Raw genomic sequence first — 9,180 nt, 5'->3', positions numbered from 1 at the left:
CTGTAAATTTGACATCAATAATACCTTCTTAGGACTCATTAAGAGGGATAATTTTCCTTCTGTTCTCAAAATTATTGTTTCCTGTGATTCCTGAAGGGCTAAGGTGTGCCCTAGTGTTTCATGTTAGGTTTGTTATTACTACAATGGTACCTCTGGTTACGTACTTAATTCGTTCCGGAGGTCTGCTCTTAACCTGAAACTGTTCTTAACCTGAAGCACCACTTTAGTTAATGGGGCCTCCCACTGCTGCTGCGCTGGCACCATGCGATTTCTGTTCTCATCCTGAAGCAAAGTTCTTAACCTGAGGTAATATTTCTGAGTTAGCGGAGTCTGTAACCTGAAGTGTATGTAACCCAAGGTACCACTGTACAGTAGAAAAGATAACAGCATAGGAGCCTCTCTGCTTTTGGCCTCAGAGAGCATCTAGTGTGAAGTTTGTATTCCTTCTTTTTAACATAGCAACTCCTGGGGCTTCACTTCACACACACCCCCACTTTCTCTCAGTGGATGCTGCCCACTGAGAGAACTGCAAACACACCTGCATAGAAAAGCCGTCAGTGTTCAGACACACATGGCCATTAGTCAAAGTGCACGAAAACACTGAGTCATACCCAGACCGGCTTTTTGGAGAGAATGCAGAATGAAATATTTAGTGGAGTAGGAAGAAGTGAATTAGAGCTGGTGCACACTTGCAGAATAGAAAAATGGTTTTGCACAAAATGTCAGGCAGGGTTTGTCTCTCTTCGTCAGACCTATTTTACATTAATCCACACGGAAATCACATTCCTGGATAATTGAGGGTTTAGTAGATTGCTGTTATGGATGGAGAAAATTGTGCATGAAGTCAAAGCAACTATGTCCAGAACACAACCTGCAGACTAGCTACTGGTGCCTCCCTTTCCTGCAGTCTGAAGATAAGAAGTTGCCACGGACTGAAACAGATTACTGAACTATATCCATGCTTATGGGCATACATAAACCTACTGCTGAACACTTATTAACTGCAGATGCCAGGGACTGCCATTGGTACCTTTCTGCATTCATCATCTATGATTGCTGTGGATTCAAGGTCCCATCTGCACTATACACTAAAACAGTTCCATACCACTTCAAAAGCAAAACAGAAGCACTGAAGAGCATTGCACAGCACTGCAGGAGGAGGGAAGACTCCCCTTCAGCTGAAGACATTAAACCATCTGCTCTCAACCTTGGGTCCCCAGATGTTGTTGGACTACAACCACCATCATCCCAGACCACTGGTCCTGCTAGTGTGAAATGATGGGCTTTGTAGTCTAACAGCTTCTGAGGAACCCAAGGTCGAGAAAGGCTGGATTGAACAGTCATAGCTTCCCCCTCAAAGAATTTTGGGAAGTGTAGTTTGTTAGGAAACCCCTGTGCCCTGCACAGAGCTACCATTTCCCGAGCGCTTCAACAGTCAATCCCTCTTCCGTTGATTGACTTTGGGCTCTCAAATTTCAGGGGCGCCACTCATGCTCTGTTCTCCATCATTGTGTGATGGTCTGGGAATTGGATTCAGAGGCTGAACCTGAGGAATCCCAGCCTGCACAGGAGTCCCTGCCTCCAGAACCAGCTGAGACGGGGCTGGGGCCTGAGCCTGAAGGGTCCTCACCTGTGTTGGATCCTCAGGTGCAGGCACCAGCTGAGTCTGCTCTGGCTCCTGAGGTGATGGAGGACCCATTGCCTGCAGGGGCTCCACTCTCAGCCCCGTCAGAGGAAGCTGAGGTTGCCTCTGGGTCCGGTAACCCTCCAGCCTCTCCTGAGCTGCAGAGGCTCAGGGCAGAGAGGCGGGGGGAACTAAGTTCCCGCAGGAGGAGTGCTCGCCTCCAGGCCAGGAGAGGAGAGTCACCTGTGGACCCAGGCAGCCCTATGCCTCGGGGCAGATAAAAGCCAGTCAGCCCCAGTCCCAGGTTGCGGGAGCAACGTTGTTGTTAGCCTGTTCCTGCCTGCACCCTGTCCTGCTCTTCTGCCAGAGTTCCTGACCACCCCGACTCCTTGCCTTGGACCCCGCTTCAGCCTTGATGGACAGCCTCCATACCACACCCTCGACCTCGGACTGGACTCGAACCACGCCGCACAGTAACCCCCCGGGACTAGCACACATTGTTGTGCCCAGTGTGACTGCACCAGTTGCCCCACTCTAAAACCGCCTCTGCCTCTTCCCAAGGAGCTCTGAGAATTTTAGCTATCATCTCTTCATGATTCTCAGCACCTTTAACCAGCTATACTTCCCATGATCCTTTGGGGGAAGCCATGATTGTTCAAAGTCTTTGAGAGTTTTGACCATTGAACAAAACTCTCAAAGATGTATAAAAACCTAGCGAACAAATGTTGGCGTTGCGGGGAAGATGAAGGAGATATGTATCACACGTGGTGGGCATGCAGAAAGATTAGAGAGTTTTGGAATCTCATTTATGATGAGCTGAAAAAGATCTTTAAGGTAACATTCTTTAAAAAAGCCAGAAGCCTTTCTGCTTAGAATTTTAGGTAAAGACATTCCAAAAAATCTTAGATAAATTTTGCTATATGCAATGGCTGCAGCCTTAAATACTGATCCCAATGAATTGGAAAGGGGGAAAAGTTCCAACCTTATCAGATTGGCAGTGCAAATTATTGGAATATGCAGAAATGGCACAATTGACTAACAGTCTAACAAGACAATCATTTATTAAAAAATGAGATATCTACAGAATAATAATAGTGGTTTAATATCTATGGCAGCGTTTGAATGACCCTTGTCTAAACGAACTGTTAAGAAACAAGCAAAAAGGTACAAATCCTTGTAAGAAAGTATTAGAAAATACAGAAAGAGTAAGGTAATAATGATAGGTACATTCATCACCAGAAAGGTTATATGCATCGGGAAATGATAGGAAGTCTATTCCGTGTTAGCAAAAAGACAGGAAAAAAGAGATTGCATTAATTTAATTTAAATTTATTTTTTGTAAACATATATAAGAGTATTAATACATGATTGTTTTCAACTTGGTATATTGTGCATGTTATCTATGAATTTCAATAAAGTATTTAAACTGGAAAAAAAGATTGATCAATGACTTTGTTTGAGGCTTGTCTTCCCTCCTCCTGCACTGCTTCACATTGATTTTCTGTGCTCCTGTTTCGTTGCTTTGCCATTCATTGTTTAGTGGTTCTGCTTTAAGATTTTCAATTCTGACATTTTTTTAATGTGAGGGCACGTATTGCGGTGAGACCTGGACAGCCGTCACCCTGTGTTGTGGGTGGGTACGATTGGTCAGCCACAACACCCAGTTGGTAGGTCCCTCGTTGCTGGGAACAATCTGGCCAATGGGACGCAGTCCAAACAGTTCAAGGGAACTATTTATGCCCATGCATGTGACCCAGAGCTTCCTCTTTCAGCCAGCATGACTAAGCTGCTTCTGGCGAACCAGAGCAGCGCACGGAAACGCCATTTACCTTCCCGCTGGAGTGGTACCTATTTATCTACTTGCACTTGATGTGCTTTCGAATTGCTAGGTTGGCAGGAGCAGGGACCGAGCAACGGGAGCTAACCCCATCACGGGGATTCAAACCGCCAACCTTTTGATCGGCAAGTGCTAGGCTCTGTGGTTTAACCCACAGCGCCACCTGCGTCCCCTAGCTTAGCGATAAATTAGAGCAAATGTCAACCTGGATAAAACTCAATCAACGTTTGTTCTGATTCAGCAGTAAAGATTGGGTTTCCCCGGGGGAAAGCAGTGGGGGGAGAGCAGGTTTTGATAAGCCCTTGGTATGGGGCGATTTTTAATGTTCATATACCATTAACTGCATCTAAATTGCAAAAATCGAGAAACTGGAAGCAGAAGTGTATGCCTATTAATTATTGAGCACTAGGTTACCTTTTGGGGATCAAAAACCCACTTGCAGAATGAAAATCCCCCCTCCAATGTATTCATTTAAGACCTCCTTTGGCTATCCTGATTGCAACTGGAAATTTAAATAATTTAGCTCTTCATTACTAAAACATGTCAAAGTAATTTGCAAATGTTTACATTTGATAAAATGCACCTTTTAAATTATGTATCACTTCATATCACTTCAATAAACATTTGTTTTCTCCCATTTCCCCACCCAGTGTACATGGGATACGTTTCAGCGCAGCATGATTTCCAAACAATGGCTCTTAATAAAAAAACTAAGTTCACACCGCTTAAATGCAAAAAAGAAAACAGGCCTGATTGAAGATGTCGAAATAGCTTCTTGCACCTCTGTTTGTCCTTCCTCCTTCCTCCTCTGCACACTGCCTGTTTATAATGAACAGTGTGACCTTGTGCTGCATTTACCGTTGAGAATGATTAGTGATGTGGAAACAGAGAATCAAATTTATAATCCTTCTGGCAGGAGGGATTTATAGAGGCTATTTAATCTTGTTTCTAGCTTAAGAACTCAGTCTGTTAGTAGAGGAGTGTTTGGAGAATCAGTTCATAGGTGAAACCCAGTTTAATGAGGCATTACTCATGAACAAGAAGAAAGCCTGTTTCATAGAAGTGGGGACTAGGCCAAAGGAACAGGTGGAAATTGCGGGGAGAGAGGATAAGGCATCTCTTAAAATGCCTCCAGCAGTATCACGAACTGAATTCTGTTTGTATCGAAGCAAGTGCTCCGTTATCCCGTGCAAATTCTGCAGACAATTACTTCTATACAATATTGACCAGAGGTCTCCCACTTCAATCTATATTTTGTAAGAAAGAAGATGTTGGCATGTTTAAAAGGAACAGCCTTGCGTTCCTGACATTTTCCTTTCCAGAGTTCCAGAAATCAGTGGAAAGCTTGGACATACGTTTGCTTTGAATCACAACCAGGGACTCGCCACAAATTCATTTTCCTCACCCAGTTCCCAGTGGCGTGGCGTGGGGGGTGCAGGGGGGGCGGCTGCACCGGGTGCAACATCTTGGGGTTAGGGGGCGCAAATCTACGGGTTAGGGGGCACAAATTACTTGCCTTGCCCTGGGTGCTGACAACCCACGCTACGCCACTGCCAGTTCCTGCTGCATGCGAGAAACATGATGAGCATGGCATGTGGCTCTGGATGAGGCTGTATCAATGATGATGATGATGATATATTCCTGCATAACGGGGGGTTGGGCTAGAATGATCACTTTCAACTCTACAATTCTATGATTCTATAATTTATTTGCACCCCAGCATTCCCCCTGACAGGGGCTCAAGGCAGCTTACAGGTAAAATGACAGCAGCTAAAAACATAGAAAATAAGTCCAAGCCTTAAAAAGCAATTAAGCATTGACAGAATTAAAACTATACATATACAGTAGATCTATTAATGACATAAAGATAATTTCCATTAAAACAACATGGCACCAGCCTTTTCATCGAAAGCAGCCCTTTCCCTAAATCCTGTTGGAAAAAGAAAGTCTTTGCCTGCTGGGGCAACAAGGAGGGAGCCAGTCCAACTTCTGTAGGGAAGGTGTTCCAAAATCTGGAACCAAGAAGTCCCTCTCCTGTGTGCCTTTGAGAGGTCTGCTCCACTTCCGGGTGGGTGGCATTGTGGGCAGACCACGTGGTCTCCTGCTCTCAGCAGGCTGGACTATACCCCGATATCATTCAGAAGTCCCTGGCCGCGTCATGGCCCCAGCCAGCCAATCCGGTTGGTAGGTATTTTTCCACTCGGCAGATTGGCAATGGCCATTTGGTTTTTGCCTACCTCGTAGCAATCGTCACAAGTTTTGTAAGCTTGGCGGTTAGACACTGGAAAAACTTGGTTTGGGGGAGGGGAGGTGTGGCCATCACCTTCCCCTCCAGTTTTAAGGATATTCGTTTAAAGGAATCCGGGGTGTGTGGATCTTGTCCGAAGCCCGGGGAGGGGCTAGGGCCATGCCACGGTCCCAGCGGGAACCCAGGGGGGCTCCAGTCAATTTGCATTAGCAGGGATCCCCCTATTGATGGTTGGCCCTTCCTAGACTTCCTGAGTGATGGGCAGGAGTCAGATATAGTCTGTTCAGTCCAATGCCTAAGCCAATACCGCTCACATTCTGTAGCCAATAAAGTTGTGGCCTAAATTCTTCCCAATAACCATTAACCAAATATAATGTGTCAATGTGTCTTTATTGAACATAGCGGGGAGGCCTGAGGGTCTTGACACGCAATAACAAGATTGAGAGAAAGGCCTCCCTTGAAGATCTTAAAACCTGGGTAGGTCTGTAGGAGCAAATAAGGTCTTTCAGATAGCTTGGACCTGAGACACATAGGGCTTATTAGATCATAGCCTGCACTGTGAATTTAGTCTGGAAACAGACCGTAGCCAGAGGAGCTGTTCTAGCAACAGAGTCTTCACCTCCCTACGTATAACCAGCCCCAGTCAGCAATCTGGCTGCAGCTCTTGGAGCCAGTTGAAGTTTCTGAGAACTTTTCAAAGGCAGCCTCACATAGAGAGCCTTACAATAATCCAAGTGGGTTGTAACCAAGGCCAGAGTCACTGTGGCCAAATCAGACATCTCAAGGAACAGTTGGTGCCCTAACTTTAACTGTGCAGCAGAGGTATCAACCCATCGAGTTCAGTGCGGCCTGAATAAGCATTCTGATAAGTTGCAGATTCCCGTCCAAATGCACAACCAGCTTTAAGACTATTCATAAAGTGTGTGTCAGGCGGTGGAGGAATCAACCCCCTCGGCAGGTTGCCAGGAATGGATAAGACAATGAAAACTCCTTACCATCTGCTTTTTATTCAATATTTACAGAGAGAGGGTTGAGAATGCAGCCTTTTGGAATAATGGCATCGTCCTGAGTGAATCTTCACACACACACACACACACACACACACACACACTTTTCTTCCACTTCCTCATTCGTCAACAGCACCCCCTGTTGGTCAGAGTTGATGGGAATTGTAGTCGCAATGTAAGCACCAGGTTGAAGAAGGCTACAGTAGAATCTATCCATCAATCTATGCCACTCCTATCTGGGGTGGCAGGAATCAAGGCAAGGTACATATTAGCATGTAAATATGCAAACAAGCAAAACCCATCTTACAACTTGGATTATGTTGGGGTTGTTTTATCAAATCTCATATGTTGTGAAAGAGCCATGTTAAAATTAGGATATGAAGATTGCATATGAAAACAAATAACTGGGGAATTATTTTAGTCTAAATAAATATATAGCAATTAAATAACGGGGGAAATCTGTGATCTCATTCCAACTTATGGTATTATGGAGACTGGGATGCACTAAATGAAGCCAAGGAGCGACATTTTCTGGAACTCCAACTAACTCCCATCAACTCTACATAGCTAAAAATAGCAAGAGAATAATCATACCAAGAAATTAGCTATAAGAGTAGCTTACTAAATGATCTCATTGCAAGAAGTTTAATTAAACTAATCAGATGCTGGATTGGGTTTCTTCCTGAACATGATGGATGGAAGCCTGATTTAGAGGAGAATTTCTTCCCATTCGACTTCCATTAAGTTGAAAGCACTTCTCTCCTCATTGGATGTACAGCAAGGACAACTGAAATGTTAGCCCTCTCCCTAACCCATATATATATATATATATATATATATATATATATATATAGTCACAACTGGATGGGCATCCACAATACTACCTCAGCACACTCAACAGCTTGGGCACACCCAGTGGGATTTTGGTGGCTGTTCTCTCTTTAACAGCACCTTATGGTATATAAGAAGTTAAGGGGTGGTATGATAGCCATGTTCAAATATATAAAAGGATGTCACATGGAGGAGGGAGAAAGGTTGTTTTCTGCTGCTCCAGAGAAGCGGACACGGAGCAATGGATCCAAACTACAAGAAAGAAGATTCCACCTAAACATTAGGAAGAACTTCCTGACAGTAAGAGCTGTTCGACAGTGGAATTTGCTGCCAAGGAGTGTGGTGGAGTCTCCTTCTTTGGAGGTCTTTAAGCAGAGGCTTGACAACCATATGTCAGGAGTGCTCTGATGGTGTTTCCTGCTTGGCAGGGGGTTGGACTCGATGGCCCTTGTGGTCTCTTCCAACTCTATGATTCTATGATTCTAAGAACCTGCATTTGAAAGTTTCCTTGCTTTCAAAAGCACACTAACCTTTATTATGATAACCTCAATCAAGGGAGATACCACTTAACAAATATTCTGGAACTTCCCTTCTTCCACACCTGAAAATTCAGACATGTCATGTGGACTTGCCCCTTGAACATGAACACTGGATGCCATCATGATGTTTAATATCAGGAGAGTTATTGTGTTAACAAGCAAAGAGAATGCCAAAATAGGTGACTGAAGCCGAGGGTCTTCACCTGTATGGCCAGTCACCCAAAATGGAAGAAAACCTTCTTAAATTAAATTCATGGACAACTGCTGTGGTAGAGCATCTCTAAGTCATCAACCAGCCCTGTTTGGCTATGTGTTCTCATTGTCCCCAGATATAGGGTAGGTTGTTCCATGCTATCATAGGCAGCAATGAGTGTCTCTCTCCATTCTGTCTCTGAACTTTCTTAGCATGTGGTTTAATGCTGGGGAAGGATCCTATGCATCTGTTCATGGTATGTTTCTTGAACAGTGAATTGCTTTAACTTGGCTAAAATTACTAAGAAGTGAAACCCCCGTTCCCACTGCCATTTCCATCTGAAATCAGGCTCAGCAAACCGAGCCAGTGAAATGAAGAAATCGCCTGGTGTTTGGTGGAGAGAGAGAGACTGAGCATTTCCACATGTATTGGCACACACAACCCACATCTTTGGGCTTGATAAAACTGCTGCCAGAAATGGGTGTTTGGAAGGGAGAGGCCACCACTTGTCTCCACCTGCCTTACTCCGTCTCCTGAGCCTGATGAAGCCTTCCAAATGAGAGAGCACTATGTTGCACTAGTACAAATTTCTACCTCCCCAAACGAAATATGAGAAAGTGACTGGGAGAGAACTGGGAGGAAAGGCGGCAAAAGTGAGAGGTGGGGATTACCAACCAATGTGTGTAACTGCATGCTGCCTTTGTGGGACGGTGAGCTATTTGGCCTTGTTCTCTCTTCTGTTTAATTTTAAACTGTTGGCTCGGATTCGTTTATCTGCATTGAGTTATACAAAGATGTATGGAATGGGTTTCCTCCCTTGCATATTTGCTTATTGACCGTATCATTATTTGCAATTGTCGCTACTATGTGAGTGTGTTTTGAATTGTTATGCTTAGTAAAA

This window comes from Podarcis bocagei (assembly GCF_964188305.1).
Source record: "Podarcis bocagei genome assembly, chromosome: 13".
Classification (NCBI taxonomy): domain Eukaryota; kingdom Metazoa; phylum Chordata; class Lepidosauria; order Squamata; family Lacertidae; genus Podarcis; species Podarcis bocagei.
The sequence above is the reverse complement of the archived record's forward strand: the minus strand, read 5'-3'. Positions refer to the sequence as shown.